General features: G+C 42.7%; 1 protein-coding gene and 1 pseudogene across 1 annotated transcript in view; both read right to left on the reverse strand.

The window, feature by feature from the left end:
- DAPK1 (death associated protein kinase 1) overlaps positions 1-17,032 on the reverse strand; it is a 166,239-nt gene that overhangs the window by 106,872 nt on the left and 42,335 nt on the right. The window lies entirely within an intron of this gene.
- LOC112483143 lies at positions 4,435-4,552 on the reverse strand (annotated as a pseudogene).

Raw genomic sequence — 17,032 nt, forward strand, 5'->3', positions numbered from 1 at the left:
GCAAATCTTAAGATTCATAGGCTGCATCCTGCCCCAGAAACTACCCAATGCTGACTCAAACATCCTTTCTGCTGCTGAGACTTGGTCCATTTTTCTATTCTTGCTGTGGTTACTGTTGTTGATCTTATTAGGGCTCCAAATGCACGTGCAATACATCCCCAGCAAGTTGAAGATAGCACCAGAGAAACTGCTAGAATCTACGAGTCTTTGTCTTCTGACTTTAACCTGATTATTGTCAGCAACTTTCTCCTTATATCTGCATTCCATATCAGCTCTAATTAATTAAATCATTAAATCATAATTAGTGGAATAAAACCTAAAATGGCTAGCTCTGACTCCCCTTGGAAGAACGCTGAAGAGATCCAGCATGATCCAAAACCCCCTGTGGTATATAAAATGGCTCAGAGGCATTGATCTGAAACATGTGGACATAACCCAAACATGGCTTTGGAAATGACCGTAAGATCCTGGTGAGGCAGGGACAGTTATCTATCCCAATATTTGATCTTTCCTTTGTCTTGAGTCCTAGAATTGCCAATTTTTAGCTGGGTATCTGGCAACTTGAAATAAAGATCACATTTCCTAGCCTTTCTTATGCTCATAACTACTTAGCTGTGGTTATGTAACCATGTTATGGACAATAAGATATAAGCAGAAGTATTGTGTGCAACATCCAAGGAAAGTCTTATATGCGAAAGAGCATGGCCTCTTCCTCTCTTCTTTCTTCTTGCTGGATGGAATGAAGATGTGATGGCTGGAGCATGAGCAGCCATATTGAACTCTGAAATGAAAGTCACATGTTTAGGATGGCAGAGTGACATCATAAAAGGAGGCAAAGTCCTTGATACCACAGAGCTGCCACATCTGCTCCGGACTCCTTCTATGTGAGATAGCTATAAACTCCTCTTTTCTTTAAACCATTATAATTTTGGTTTTGTTGGAACAAGCAGTCAAAACAAACCCTAACAAACATTCAATAATGAAAATACTTCTCAAGAAACCTTCAAAACCCCAAATGATCAAAGGTTGGTTTGGGTTAGAATCCTGGAGATCAAAGGCATGAATCCTGCAAGACCCTTTCCTACAGCTTGTCAAGTTCCTGGACACTGGAGCTGTGTAGAAGTGACTTGAGAAGGTCAGAGTCCTAAGGCCACAAGAATTGACATAAACGCTAGCTGGTTGGGAGTACTTCCAGAAGTCTGAACCTCCCTGGTCAGGGACAGGCAGCAACAATGCAGCTATGTTGGGGGAAGTCTCCAGCTGTGCTGCCCGCTTCTGCAAACATACCAGGCCTCCTTCAGAACCACATATCCCCACCACCCCAGACTCACGTCTCCCTCCCCTTCTCTTCTTCCTCCTCAAGTCAACTCCAGATGTCGTGTAAATAAATGGCTATGTACAAAAGATAGAACTCGAGTGTCACTGTCTCTTTGGGGAGCAGCATTTCTATCCTGAAGAGACAGTGTTAGCTGTAGTACACCTGAGAGAAATGTGCAGTGCACGACGGGCCCGCCAGGGGGGTCTTGTGTGCACCTTTCAGCAGATGGTACCAGTTGACGTTAAGTCATGGGTAGTACGTGGAAGGAACACGTTCCAGGCCCCCAGAGTCTGGGTTCTCACTGTGCGTGATCCTGTATAGATCACAGATGCCCTCAGGGCCCAGTTTGCTCACTGTTTTGTAAAAGCAAGGCTAGCTTCTTAAGAATCATCATCTCAGAGGTCAGAGGGAAGCTGCGTGTTTAGAATCTCTCCAGGCAATTCCAATGATGGGCCAGGCTCAGCAATGTCTGACTTAGAAACTTGCCTCCCAGTATGTTCTTTGAATCTGCAGACCTACCAAATCAGAACCTGCATGTTAACAAGATCCCAGAAGACTCATGAGCACACTGAAGTTGGGAAAATGCTGGCTTAGATCTATGATGTCATGACTTCAACGAGAATATAACATATTTAGACATTGTCCTGGGACCCAATCTAAATATTTGCTTTTTATTTTGCCTTATTTTTAAAATAAAAATCACTTAATGTAAGGATTATAAATGATAATGCTTATAAAGGGCATGGTACAGTGTTAAAGGTCAGTAAATGTTAGCTTTGTTTTTGCTACCATTATTATTATTAGCTGCTATATTCATTAGTCTAGATTTACCAAAACTCAAGAGAACCACTGGGGGAATAGGAATTTCAAATTCTGAAGCAACTCCTTTTGCTTGTGACACTGTATTCTCAACCCTGGGCAAGCCAACATTCTCCCTAACGAATAAAGAACACTCAAAATGTTGGCCTTGACTGATACTCCAAACGCAAAAAAAAAAGTACAATGTCCTGAGACTTAGGGTCATTAACCAAAGCACTGGCTCAAGCCAACAGCAAAGCCAACAGCAAAGCCAACAACAAAGCCAACTCTTGGCTGCTCTCTAGTGAAAACAGGCTTCCACCCACATTGTCACCATTCAAGGAGATTCAGTGACATTCCATTCATATGAGAGCAGAACCAAGGGACTGTCCCTGTCCACTTGCAATGCTGAATGTCCCCTAATTTTCACCTTCTCATTTACCGATTGCTGCCGACAACTGGATAGTGGGTAAATGGTTTTAAAATGGATTTAACCAAAGCTGAATGCCGGCATGCAGATGTGCAGCCACATGACGCAACCATCAATATGTATCACTGGGGTGTTTGCAAAGAAGCAGACTGACAGGGGAACCAAACTCTCTTATTTCCTTTTAGTCTCCTCTTTCCGCTTAATGTCTGGTCTTTGTCAGAGGGCCTAGGGCCTGGACTCTTGGTCTCTTCCAAATGTGCCACGTTCTCTTATTTGTAAGCTCCAGGAGAAAGCAATTCATGGATTAATTTCACATGCAAACACCAGCAACAGGTCAGACATTTGCTCTGGGGTTTCCAGCAAGGCAAACTTTGCTAAGCATGAAGCAGGGCAAGCAGAAGCCTGGGGTCTCCCATCTTGTCCCTAGGTAAGAGCTTTTGTTCCCAGGGCACAATTGAGTCACTGTTAGCTTTTTCTGTGTGTGTACCGAACACACAATGCCTTCCATTCTCAGGGGCTAAAGAAAACAGGCGTTGGCATGAGGTGTCCACATTTTCCTTAATGAACTGAACGGCCCAACCCGAAATTCAAGTGCTAAACTTTCAACAGCAAACAAAAGGCTCGTGTTCCAGTCTGGTTTGCTGAAACCAAGTGACTTTTACAAAAGCCTCAAACCCTAGGAGGGTTTGCTTACTTATTCTTCTCTTATCAGTACATTTAGGGGTCAGTTCCACATGTAAGCAAGGAAAACAAAACATATGACGCTTTGAACAACAACAACAAAAATCACTGAGACTCATACTCAATATCTTATGTGTTCCTGAATCGTTTCTTCTATCCCCAAAATCTGCAGAATCAGGCATTTTGGATATATGGACAGGAAATTCAGTCTTGGGAATAAAATCTCCTAAATGGCTGCCATAATTAATGACTCCCTTCCATGAAGAAATGCATGAGAAATGGACATATTAAGTGGGCATTCTATTCCCTGCACAAAAGTTCTCTGCCTGTGCGAGTGTCAAAGGAACTGCACAGCTCTACAGCATAAAGCCTGTATTACTTATGCTATGTGAAATTGGCTATTTATTAGCATAACAAAATAACAACAACAACAACAACAAAATGGAAAAAGACATCGCCCAACTGGAGTGTAATACTCTTGGAGTTAAAGCAAAGTGTTTGACAATTTATAAAAAGACACATGTGGTAGATTTACACCAAAGCCATTTTGAGATGCAATAAAATTAGTTCCTTAAACGTTAAGTTTTCTCCTCTTTTCTAACCGACAACTTATAGTATCCCTCAGTGTTAATAATTAGACACGGTGGAAACCAGAAAGGACATCTCTAGCAGACAGGCCTAAACAGTTAGAACGAAGTGTCTCCTGTAAATACAGGGAGAAAATGAGACCAGGAGTCCATATAGGCTTAGGTGATATTTGATATTTGTACCTTCTCTTTCTCGAACTGCAGCTCGCAGAAATTCTTCTCTTATCACAAAGTAACAAAAACAAAAAAAATATTAGCAAGTGACTCAAGTTACACAAAGACCAACACTAAAAGTGCAAAGCAAATTTTGAGATAAGGGGTATAAGAATCAGATGCAGGAAAAACAAACCGCTTTTGTTTCATAAGCTTTTCTAACCCATTAATACCCAGAAACACAAATATTATATCGCCAGAAATAAAATCATGACATTCAGAGGTCTCAAAGGTATATTTGATGGTGATTTCTTTAATCAATAGAGAATAAATAAAAATTTATCATACTGGGCAAAGCTGTTTTCGGAAGTCTTTTTTTTTTTTTTTTTTTGGCGAGGCCACCCTTGGTTGACCTCACAGATTGCAAGGACCTTGTCAGTTTACAATTCCTTATTTTTTATTTTTTACGCCTACAGCACCTGGTCTTCCTAGGTGGTCTCCCATCAAGTACTAACCAGGCCCGACCCTGCTTAGCTTCCGAGATCAAATGAAATCAGGCTCGTTCAGGGTGGCATGGCCATAGACTTGTTTTCTAGAGTCCTAAAAAGAACAAAGAAAAGGGGACAAACAGCTCTCAGTCTTGCATTGACAGCTATGTGGCGCCATTTCTATGAGCCACCATTCCAGATAGGAAGCAAGGACATAAGCTCGGTGGACTGAAGACCTCTTGCTGGGAAGGCCTGAGTTTACCCAGAAAGCCATTGCTACCAGCTGGGCCTGATCCAGTCCTCACCTGCTCCCCCTTTGCAAAACAGAACCTCCCCGATCCCACACCCTGGCAGTGAAGAAATTGGCAGCCACAGCCTTTGTCCCTTAACTGACCTCCATTTCAGGAAACCTATTTTCCCCTCACGTGCTTGTCCAAAGTGGGACACTTAAGTGTATCTATTTATTAGTTGCAAACAGCATATTTGCAACTAATAAATAGTTCGTGTATGTATTTGTAAGTGGGCACATACTCCAGGGTTAAGAAAGGGCTGCTCACAATCCAGCCAAAGATCACCTGGGGCAAGGCTGAAATTGGGGCCTTTAAAAAAACAGATTCCAGGGCCTCCTTTAGGTTCCGATTCAGAAGACAAGCTGGGGCTCAGCAACTGACATTTAAATAGAGTCCCCAGGTGCTCTGATGCAGTGAAAAGTCTGAAACTCAAGATTCGGGGTCGTGGTTCTCCACTAGGGTACTTGGAGCTGGTACCCTGACAGACCCCGGACCAATTAAATCCTAATCTCTGAGGCTGGGCCCAGAGAGCCATAGTTTTTGAAGCTCCCGAGAGATTCCGAAGGGCCAAGGCTGAGAACCACTGAGGCTCTAATGAGTTTCCTCTATCAAGGTAAACCTTCTCCCCCCAAATATTTTTTTAATCACTCCTGCTGGGTGGACACTTCATTTCAGAGCTGATTCTATGGTCCTCTAAAACTCCTTCCTCAGTATGAAGCCTGCTCAGCATGAGCCCACCGCACAGCCCAGGATGAAACTGAACCCTTTCTGGTGCGGAGCTCCTTCTTCTAACAGTGGGCATAAATGATTAACAACTGCAATTTAAAAGTGGACCTGTTTTGCAACAACCCCCAAAGTATAAACTAAGGCTCAGATAGCCATTTCCCCGCTTTTCGAGAATTTATAGAAAATGGTTTTTACTGATTTCTGTATATCTCCCAGAGTACGTTTAGATAGCCTCTCCCTCAATATCCTGAGGCGCTGCCACCTTGAGGGGTTCAGACCCGCATGCAGTCAGGATGGGGGAAATGCAATTTAGCTGCAAGGCAACACTGTGCACAGTGCATCTCTATTTTCCCACTCTCTTTAGCCAAAATTCGTTGAAGCTAAGGGACCCAGAGCAGGCACAATAAGGTGCTACAAATGAAAGAAGACGGACTGCATTAATTAGAAATGAAATTGTTTCCACAAACTTTAAAAATGCAAACACCCTCAAAAAAAGCTAAGCCTCACTCACCAGGGAGCGTTACTGTAATCCACTGATCAAAACTGGAGGGTTGTGTGATGATGATTTTCGTTTGAGCCATAGAGTGTTTTGGAAAGAACTGAATCCGCTGTCAATATTTTAAAACTCTAATTTTCAGCATTGCCTAAACTTGGAAGAGCTGGCAGTGCTGGCCCACATCCTCACATAAAACAATCACACAGTGAACAATGGCTGCCCTCTTTGGACGGCCCCCTGTTCTCCAGCTGGACACGGGCCTCACTGCTCCCTAAGGCTTTATGTCTGGTCTGCTTCACTCATTGCTGCTACCTGCAGAGCCCCTGCAGGCATTGGAGTTTGCAAACTCTTCTTCAATCAATATTTGCAAACTCTTCTTTATTCAATGACTCACTCTGAAGGGGAAGAACTGGTGGTAGGGTGTGTAATCACAGTTTAGGTCTTCTACTCATTAGCCATGAGATCTTAGATGGTCACTGTCTCCTCCTTGGTGGAGTCTTGTTTGCTTTAGCATTACTGTTCCAATTGAACAGTGACAGCTCCTTGGGGGGGTATCTATGAGCATTAAAAGGAAATGAATGTGAATATAGAAATGTTTGGCAACTATACAGCAGTATGCACATGTAAATGACAGTTGTCCAATCAGTTCAAGCCTGCTACTCAAAAAACTTGAGTCATGCTTGGGCGGGAAGCCACAATGGGCAGTAAGATAGGATTAGGCTCATGGATTAATGAGAAGGCAACCCAGGGAATCTAGGTGGTAGCCCCATTAGGGCAGAAACTGCAACCCCAGCACCAGAAAATCTGACTAAGATTCCCACCACAGCAAGTCCGCCAGTGGAACCGAGAGGATGCCAGTTCTTGAGTTTAAACAAAGAGACTAGTTTGGGAGGCTGCAAAATGCATTCTCACAACTGAGTCTCCTTGTTCCCTTGTGACTTTTGGTCTGACCCAGTATTTCTTATTGACCTGTCTTTCTCCAACAGGAAGAAACAAAAGAGGAAGGAAAGACATAAAGGACTAAGAAGATAATCACTTATTCCTTTCCCATCCCCACAACAGACCTTATATTTCTTAATATTATCAGTTTAGTAGGTTATTTGCATTTTGTCAGTATTTCTCTTTTCCAGGACTTATCAACCAAGACTGGAGGAGACGGCAGATGGCCTGCCACACAGCTAATTTGAGTACATATTCAAAACAATAATCAGCTACAGATTGACTTGGCACCAGCAACCACGGGATGAGATACCAGCATTTCTAAAGTCCACCATGTCCCCTTGACTTTGCCTTCACTCATTTTTCCAATAGAAAGAGTATATTTTAGTCTTACGATAATTTGTTTTGGAAGGAACTTTAGATTTCATAAGTAGTCCACCTATATCTTCAAATGAACTACCAACATAAATTCTGGGGCATTTTTCTGCATTGATAAACCTTCATCAATCAGTTTTCTTACTATTTTGCTTTCCAACTAGTCCCTAAAATGTACAGGTATCTTTGCAAATGCACATATTGTACATTTTCAAATGTGCATGCTCTTTCATATTGACCACAGGATCTGTCTCAGGAAAGACACTGCCAAACACCTTACTGAAATGCTCTGTATGCCACGACTACATACATATCTCTGTTCCAGCAGTCTAGTGATCTTTTCAAATAATAAGTTGGCCTCGTATGTACAGCTCCCTAGTGTTCACTGCTTTCTTCTCATGCTTTTAAGAACTCAAACCATATGTCGATCTCATCCTTGTTCTTGTTCAGAACTTACATCGACAATAGTACTTATATAATTGATTCTCCTTGCCTTAATTTTGGTAGGTCCTTTAAAAATCTGAGCTTTTTAGAACATTCCTTTCCCAATAAATATCTATCTCCTTCTACTGTTTCTCTTCAATTGAAGCACCCTGAAAATGACTAGGCTCACTTTTTTAGTCATATGCTATATACTCTGCAGCCATAGGCACGCTCCTGTCAACACTCATCTCTATTACTTATTTCTGAGAACCACTGAAGACTGGTCATCTTCTGTGGCCTTGACATGCAAAGTATGGACCATGGGAACTTAACAGAAATGCAGACCCTTGGCCCCTCCTACATATCAACTGAATCAGAATATGTATTTGAACATTCTGATTCACGTGCACATCACTGAAGTTTTAGAAGCACTGCTGTATGGTATCTGGTTACATCCAAAACTTGACAGCATCGACTCTCATTGAGGCACTCACTCTCCCGTAGTTGTTTTCCAGGACTCTTCACCCAATGGACCTCCATGCCCTAGGATCTAAGTAGGGGCCCAAGAGTCAATAAAAGAGAGGAAACAGCCTTTTTTCCTAGGAGATCAGCATCCAATGGGAGATACTAACCTGTAAACAACCATAGGGCAATGGAGAAAGTGCCAATAAAGGAGATGTATATGAAGGGCTCCAGAGTGGAATCAGGAGAGGCACCTGGGTCTTGAATATAGGACAGAAAAGTTCCAAGGAAGGAAAGGAGAGGCCGGCACTCTTGACTAAAGAGACAACGTATCCAGGAAGGTGCTAAAAATCACATTACATTGGGAAATGGCAAGAAGGTCTGTGTGGCCATCACAGAGGGTAAGTGCAGAGGCTGGGCAAAGAACAACCACTGGGCTCATAAAACACACCCAAATAACAACCATTGTCTTGCTCATAGCTCTGAGGGTTGCAATATGGGCCATGCTCAGCTGGGGAGATGGTCCATTCTTCGTGGTGCTGCCCAGGCTCACTCACACATATGCAGTCTGATGGGACTGACTGGGGCTGCCTGGGTCCAATGGCCTCGTTCACATGTTTGGTGGTATGAGCTGGCTGTCAGCTGGACCTTTCCCTCCACATGGCTCTCATCATCCAGGAAGCTTCCTAGAGCTTCTTTACATAAAAATGAAGTATCTCAAGAGAGCATGGCCTAGCCTTGAAGTCACACAGCATCCCTTCTGCAGGACTCAGCTAGAGCAAGCAACAGGCCAGCCCCGATTCAAGGGGTGGGAGAGAAAAGCAAAGCCACACTGCCACGGGGTGTGACACAGGGAGGTTTCCTGGGGACCATGAATATTACAATCCACTCCAGAGTGAAAAAAGATTATTAATGCATGTGTTCACATTTTATCTGTGAGCCCCTTAAATTCAAATGCATTCAAGGAGCTTAACATCCTATTTTCCTTTGTACCCCCAATTGCAACTCTCATAGTTCTTTCCACACAGTGGGTATTTAATTCAATTCTCACAAATGCACATATTTATAAACACAGGAATTGGAGTTTACTGAGAGAGAATGCCTACAGATACAGTTAATAAAGAAAAAGTCTCCTTTGCTTACAAAAGACTTCAGAAAGACAGAATAACATGATCATTGCACAAAGAGAATCTGCCCTGAAATTCACCAGTAACAAATCTGCAGGCAGACTGTTGCTCTCCTTCCATTCTACAACCTTCACTCCAAATCCCATCATTTGTCATGAAGGATGAAAAAAGCCGAAGAGGTCAGCTCTTGCTTTAGGTTCCATAAAAACGCAGAGCAAGTCATCATGTTGGACAGAATCCTCTTTAAATCACTCTTTAAGCTTAATACACGGCAAATTGCCTGCTCTGCAATAGCAGCAGGCTGCTGTTTCAATCTGTCTTCCTAATTTGGGTGGCTGACAAGCTATCATTTTATAAGTTAAACTTGGCAAGATTTATTTCCTTCTGGACATTGTGCCTGAGATTAAAAAAAATACTATGGTCAGAGGTAATGTGGCAATCTCAGCTTTCTTCAGGTGTAAATAACATAGGGATTTGGGGTTAGCAAGTGACTCAGTTCCTGACCCTTTTTCAGTAAAAATATAACTCTTTATTAAAATACTGGTCTTGGCAGTGCTATTCATCACTACTTAAGGGTCCTTTTCTTTCAACACATGGTAGGAGGGCACCCCCCCTCACCCCCCGGCCCATGCTCTTCAACTTAGGTATGGCTATGTGACTTCTCTGGGCCAACAAAATGTAAGCCAAAGTACTTGTGCTGGTTCCAGATGAAAGTGTCAAGAGCCAGCCCTCAATTTGCCATATCCTCTTCTCTCATCAGCGTGACTGCAATTTTCCAGATGATGAGGCTTCATTAGCTTCAGTCCTGCAATCAGTACATGTGAAACAGAGACTCTAGTCGACTCACATTAGACATTGGCATTGTCTGTTACAGTGGCATAACTTTGCCCATCCTAACTTAATATAACTGTGATAAACGTATAAATATCTTTAACTGCTATGTTGCAGAATGTGATAGCCCATTTTAAGCAAGATAGCTCCTGGTTTTGGAGCAGTATAAATGCCAGTAATTACGCTGCTCCCCGCTTCCCTCTGGCTAATCACTTCTACTTCTTGTTTGCCTTAAGTTTAGGAAACTGCTTTGTTTTGTTTCTTCACAGGAAACCCACAGAAGCTACTGGGTTAAGGGGGAGAGATTGGGACATAACAAGTTCCCTATCCGCCACAGAACCTTTGCTTTTACTCCTTTGATAGCCATCCCCGAGTCTGGATCATGAAACCAGAGGCCATCGAGAATTCACAGTCCTTTCCCCAAAGGGCCAAGAGTGAGCCACTTGCCTAAAGTAAGCAGCAAACCCAGGTCTCTAAAACATAGGCTGTTTTCCTGGGCTCATTCCTGGCCCACAGCAGGCACCCTGTTCACCGACACTAGTGTAGGTACTATGTAGATCCCGGTTCCTGCCTGCCTTCTCTCTCTCCTGCAGTCTGAACTTGCCTTTTCTGCCTCTGTGCAGCTGGTCTGAGGGCTCCTGGGCCTGGGTCTCCTCTGCCCCAACTGTGAGGTTTCTTTTCCCTGGTCTTACAGCTGCATCTCCTGAAAGGCCAGCTCCTGGGTGCCCAAGGCCTGTAAGCTCTGCTTACAAAGATCCAAAAATGAAGCCATGCCTAGATTCTCTGGCATTCCCAATGAATCCTCAGAAGTAGGGTTCAACCCCTCACTGCCCTGCCCAGTTTCTGTTTCATTCCTTTGGGGAGCCAAGACTTAACTGCATTCTTGCACTCCCTGCACCCCGCGTCCTTCACAGACCCACAGTGAAACAGGGAGGAAGATTAAGTTACGCCTCTGCTCAAACCATGAGGGTATCTGTGTCATCGCAGCCTCTTGCAAACAAGCTTCAGTAACTCTCCCCATCCTTTTTAATGAAGGCCTAATTAGTATGAATGAGTGTCTTTATTAAACTGCAGTTTGATGAACTATCATCTGAAAGAATTTTTTTTTTCACATTTTAAAACCCATTTAAATAGAAGAATTTTAAAACAGACCCATCCAAGAGTGCTCACAGGCAGCTACTTTATCCCACACTTCTCCATGACCAGAGACACAAAGAAATTGAGACCAGACAGATATAACGGACCCTTTCCTCTATTTTTGAAAGAATTTAGAGTCTGTACTCACAAAGGGGAGCTGGCATGCTCTAGCAGCAAAAACAAAAACAAAAAAGGCAGTCAGATGCCTCTAGTATCAAGGGCAGGCTATTTGATAGGAGTCTGTGCCCCAAATTATTGGTATCACGGTCTGAACCCCAAGAGGGTAGATGCTGAAGACCACCAGGTGAATGAGGAGCTTTTGGCTGCCTGCCCTATGTTCAGAACCCTTCTGTCTTCCCATCATAATTAAATTTTTTTTTGAGACAATAAAAAAAGTTTATTTTTAACTTTAAAATTGCCCCTTGAGCGAACAGTTTTAAATTCGAAGCAATTTTTTTCATTTTTAAAAATTTATTATTTTTTATATAGTGACATTAGTTAACGAAATCCAGTAAGTTTCAGCTGTACACTTTAACAGTAAGGCATATATCTATTTACATTGTGTGTTCACTTCTCATAGTTACATTCCATCATAATTAAATTTTATTCAGGGCAGCAATGCGCCTCATCTCCCACGCTCTAGCTGATGGGAAGTGAACAGAGCCCCGATGGCACTTCTGAGAAGCCTGTTAAGGGGGCAGATATAGCAGGCACACCCTTCTTCTGCCCTTTATGTTTCCCTTCCTCTTGCCCAAACCGTGGACATGGGGTTTTGATGGTCATCGTGGAACCTCACTGATGACAGTGACCTCGAAGGATGAAACCCAAGAGCCTGAGTCTCCAGTGGCATTGAGGGGCTACCATGTCACCCTAGGCAAACTACCTCTCCACTTTGATAGGAGAAAAAAATAGACCCTTAATTTGCCTAAACTACTGTTACTTAACATACCCAAACATTACCCAAATGCAATGCCTGTCCAACCTACCATTTGAACAAGGTCATTGCCTAGGCAGGCCTGGGGAATTTCTCTGGTGTATGGAAAGTTGATGACCTAGAGAAATTAAAAATCAGTGGAAGGTTTCACTAGACTAAAAATCTACTCTGGTGAAACATATTGGGTACATCTGGCATGATGATGGGGGGAGCGCATCTCTTGCTGCTCTTAAAATATGAAATAAGCACAAACTGCTCCTCATCTAATACAATAACTGTCTAGCTATTTTAAATATTTGGGGAAAATGAGAGGAAAAAGAAGAAAAGATAGAAGGGACCCCAAATGTCCATCAAAAGATGGATGGATAAAGAAAAGGTGGTATATACATGCAATGGAATATTATTTGGCTTTAAGAAAGAAGAAAATCTTGTCACTTGATACAATATGGATAAACCTCGAGGACAATATACACTGTGACATAAGCCAGATACGAAAGGATAAATGCTGTATGATTTCACTTGGATGAGGTAAAGTAGTCAAAATCAGAGAAACAGAGAGTAGAAAGAAGGTTGCCAAGGGCTGGGAGGAGGGGAAATTAGTGTTTAATGGGCACGAAGTTTCAGTTTTGCAAGATGAAAAAGTTCTGGAGATCTAATGCACGACAATGTGAATATACTTAACACTACTGAACTGCACACTTAAAAATGTTTGAGGTGGTATATTTAGTGCTATGTGACTGTAACCACAATTTAAAAAAATATAAAAATTTTTTAAAGTTAGAATTGCATAGGAAGGAAGAGGAGAGAGGAGACATCACACATCCAGGAGGGGGATAATAGAAACGGAGGGGATCAAAAATGGGAAGCTCTGAGGTGTCAGACTGGGTGACTCACTGGGGCTGCAGATGTCAAAAGTTCATGTCAGAGTCCTTTCAAACATGCATGACTGTTACAGACATCAGGCTGCTTCCTGGTCTCAGCTCAAAAAGAACTGTGGAATGTGCTCTACGCAGGTAGGGATTCCGACTGCTTTCACATCACCTGAACTGCCTAGTACCCCAGATAGGTTCAGACAGGATTTTGTAAATCAATCAATCAATGAATAACACCAATCGAGTCAAAGGCCACTAAAAGCATAGCCTCCTACGTCTTCTTTAGAGAGCTTCTGAGGAGGGCCCACATGCATAGCACTGTCCAGTACTGTAGCCACTAGCCAAGGAGTGGCTACTGAAATTTAACTTTAAATTAACTAAAATGAAGAAATACTAGAAACTGAGTTCCTCAGAAGCACTAGTCACATTTCACGTGCTCAATAGCCACATGTGGCTTGTGGCCACGGCATTGGATGGTACAGAACATTTCCATCATTGCAGAAAGTTCTATTGCACAGCACTGGGATGGACTCTACACCATACACTATACTGTGATGATAAGAAGCCTTCCCATGGTATTGGGAACTTGGGGGTACTAGCGATGACACAACTTCTCTGTTTCTTTATTTGTAAAATGAGGTTAGTATTAGCATTAACTTATAGGGTTAAGTGGAGTGAATGAGATCAAACATATAAAGCACACATGCCTGGCACACAGTAAAGAGCTCCATGTATGCTAGCTATTATTCTGGGACGGAAGGAGGGAGGAGGGTGTAGCTGGAGCACACATGCACACAAACACATGTACATTTGTGACTCTTTGCAGAGGGAGACCATGAATCATTCCACTCTCTACCACCATCCATCCTCCCCACCTGCAGAAAGAGTAGAAAATTTGATTAAACAACTGAAATGGACTGTACCAGGTGGCCCACCAGATTTCAGGCACTGTGATCAGGCCTCTAGTGATCTGTCTCTCTTCTCTTACTGACCTACCAGGAATCTGCCCATGGGGAGCGTGGGAATGGGGACCATGTGTGGGAGCCCACATGGGTGGGTGCAACCCAGAGCGGGCTGTGAGTGAGTCTCTACCGGCCCCAGCAGGCTGTTCAATGAGGCAAGTGAGGGATCCACAGAAGGAAACTGCTGCCTGTGCCAAGAGAACCCCCTTCCCTACCTACAGTGACTGCAGTAATAGACCAATAGCAGAAACCCAGGGACCAGCTACTACCTGAGAACGGTTCATTTCATTCAAAAGGGCTGTTTACATGCAATGACTGCCTGTACCTTGCATATCTATATACTGCTATGTGTGTGCACTTTTCTGTGTGTGGACATATACGCATGTGTTTATATGTGTAGACACATACACCTGTGCGTACTTCTGTGTGCAGACATATATGTTTGGGCATATATGCATGTGTATGCATATGTGTGTATTTATATGTGGACATATACCCATGTGTATCCATGTGAATGCATACACACATTTGTGTGTATAGCCATGTGCATGTGTATATTTGTGTGGGTGTATACACATGTATATCTATACATGTGGGGCATACTGTCAAGTGACTTCAAGATCCTTTATTCATTTCAGATTTTTAGTTAAAGGTTGTTAGAATCTATCTCTTCATTTCTTTTTCAGGCTTGCTTTATTTTCTCCCATTGGTCTATGGGTTTATCCTTGGGTTTTGTGATACGGCCCAGTGAGTCATTCATAAGCAAAGGGCATGACCCACTGTGTTTTGTATCTTCCTGGGATGCTTCAGGCAGGGTGCTGGCAGGCTAAGAGACCTGCTGTACAGATGAGACACCAGTCCCCAGGAGATTCTGTGACCAAGATATGAAACCAGACAGATCTCCTACCCCCTGCACTTGGCTTCCAAGGAGTGGGGGAGATATCAGACCTGTGACGTGCTAACTACCAGCTACCACATTAGGCTCCTCCTCGTGATTCGGATCATTAAAATTAAAATTAAAGGTTGATTATGGTTAAGTAAGTGAAAGAAGGAAAACACTCAAAGAATTGCTGACTTATCCAAGAGACACACCTACCTAAAGGTTTAGGTATTTTAAAAAACCAACAGATTTTTCTTTTAATAGAATACTCCTCAATGAGTAATGTTTTAAGTAATAAGAAGGGGATCCTGTGGAAGACAGAAACAAATTTAATGACTTCGTCTCCAAAATCATTTGTCAATAAGAGCTATGGACATTCAATGGTATTTTAAATTTATAATTTCTTAATCTACATGGAAGCTTTTCCATCAATATCTGGTGAATAAATCAATGATCAAAAAGCAAACTGAAGCCCACTATGAGTAGCATAGAGGCTGCATGCAAGGTGGGTGGGTAATCAGCCCACATGGATATTTTCCCCAGCCATGTCACCTTTGACCAGGGAAGCTTGGGCAAAGTATTTCACCTCTCCATACTTCAGCTTATCCATAAAATGAACATAATACTTAGATTTACCTCAAGGGCCGCTGTAAGGATTAAATGAGATAATACATGAAAAAGCACTCAGTACCATGTCCAACCCACACAGGAGCTCAGACACATAAATTATTGTTTATGAAATGTGCACCACGAATTGCCTTCTACTGTTTTGGGTCTAGCATCAAAAGTCCCAGACCAAGACCAGAATGCACATAAATGCTCCTCATCTGCTCCTCAGCACTAATTATAATGGTCACATTCATTCTTTTTTCCTCCTCCACAATACCTAATTTTCTCATTTGTCTTTTTAAGAATAAGACAATATCTCCCACAGTGGCAGTGCATGACTACCTCCATTCCTTTAAATAATAATTTTCCTGTGCATTGTTTAGTCATATTGATAGGGAACTCACCTACCTTTTAGTTGCCAGTAATTTCCTAATAGTGCGCTCTTGCATGATTGCATATTTGTGCTTCAAAGTTGTTTTTTAATTAATTAATTATTTTATGGTGACATTAGTTAACGAAATCTAATAAGTTTCATCTGTACACTTTAATAGTAAGGCATATATATATATATTTACATTGTATTCACCTCCCATAGTTAGATTTCTTTTAGTCACCACATATTTGACCCCCTTTACCCCGTCTACCTCCCCCCTCTCCACTCTCCCCTACTCTTTGGTAACCACTAGTCTACAGTCCAAAAGTTAAGTTTTAAGGTGCTTCTAGCACTTAGTTTTTTAAATTTGGGGCTTAAAAATTTTTTGATTTACATTTCTTTGTTCTTCGTTCATTAACATTTCCGAAGACGGACGGATACATTGCTTTGAAAGGTTAAGACTAGGCTCAGTTCTGACCTAAATGTTTCCTGATTTAACACCTGGTTAAAAGCGTGCTGTACTATAGAAGGCTCTAATGGGACAGCTAGATCAGGAACTGGGTCTTCTGGGAGCATGAGTTTCAGAAATAAGGAACTTATTTTGCTGAGAAAAAGGGATGTTACATAAACCCCCACATCCTAAAAGTCATAATGGTGAGTGAGGCTGTCCTGAGCACACAGCTCTCTCCCACTCGCTCTGCTGAGGACTCTGAGAGCCATATCCACAGTTCCTCCTTTGTTCCAACATGTCACTTGGCTTGCTGAACCATCTACAGAGCGATCATTACAACTTCACTGCAGGCCGTGGCAGAGAACTTGTCACCAACTGGGCTTCTCTATGAAGACCTCCTGGAAAAGCAGGAGAAGCCCTGTGCTGTCAGGTGTCCAGGGGAAGTGGCACAGAAAGCTAGGTGGGACGCCTGCCTCCATTCTTCCCAGAGTAGTCAGCAGGCCCAGAACAGTTGATAGGCTTTGCTCACTAGGGTCTAGGTTGCCGTGGAGATATGTGGTCCCCCTACATGCCCCCACTATAGAACCAACTGGAACTTTCCTGACAGGGATGCTAAGTGAGCACCCTAAAGTCACACGGCAGTGTGTGGAGGGGCTTTGTGTACAGAGCTGCTAGGGTGGGCTCCCCCCA

This window comes from Pteropus alecto, unplaced genomic scaffold (assembly GCF_000325575.1).
Source record: "Pteropus alecto unplaced genomic scaffold, ASM32557v1 scaffold206, whole genome shotgun sequence".
NCBI classification, from domain to species: Eukaryota; Metazoa; Chordata; class Mammalia; order Chiroptera; family Pteropodidae; genus Pteropus; species Pteropus alecto.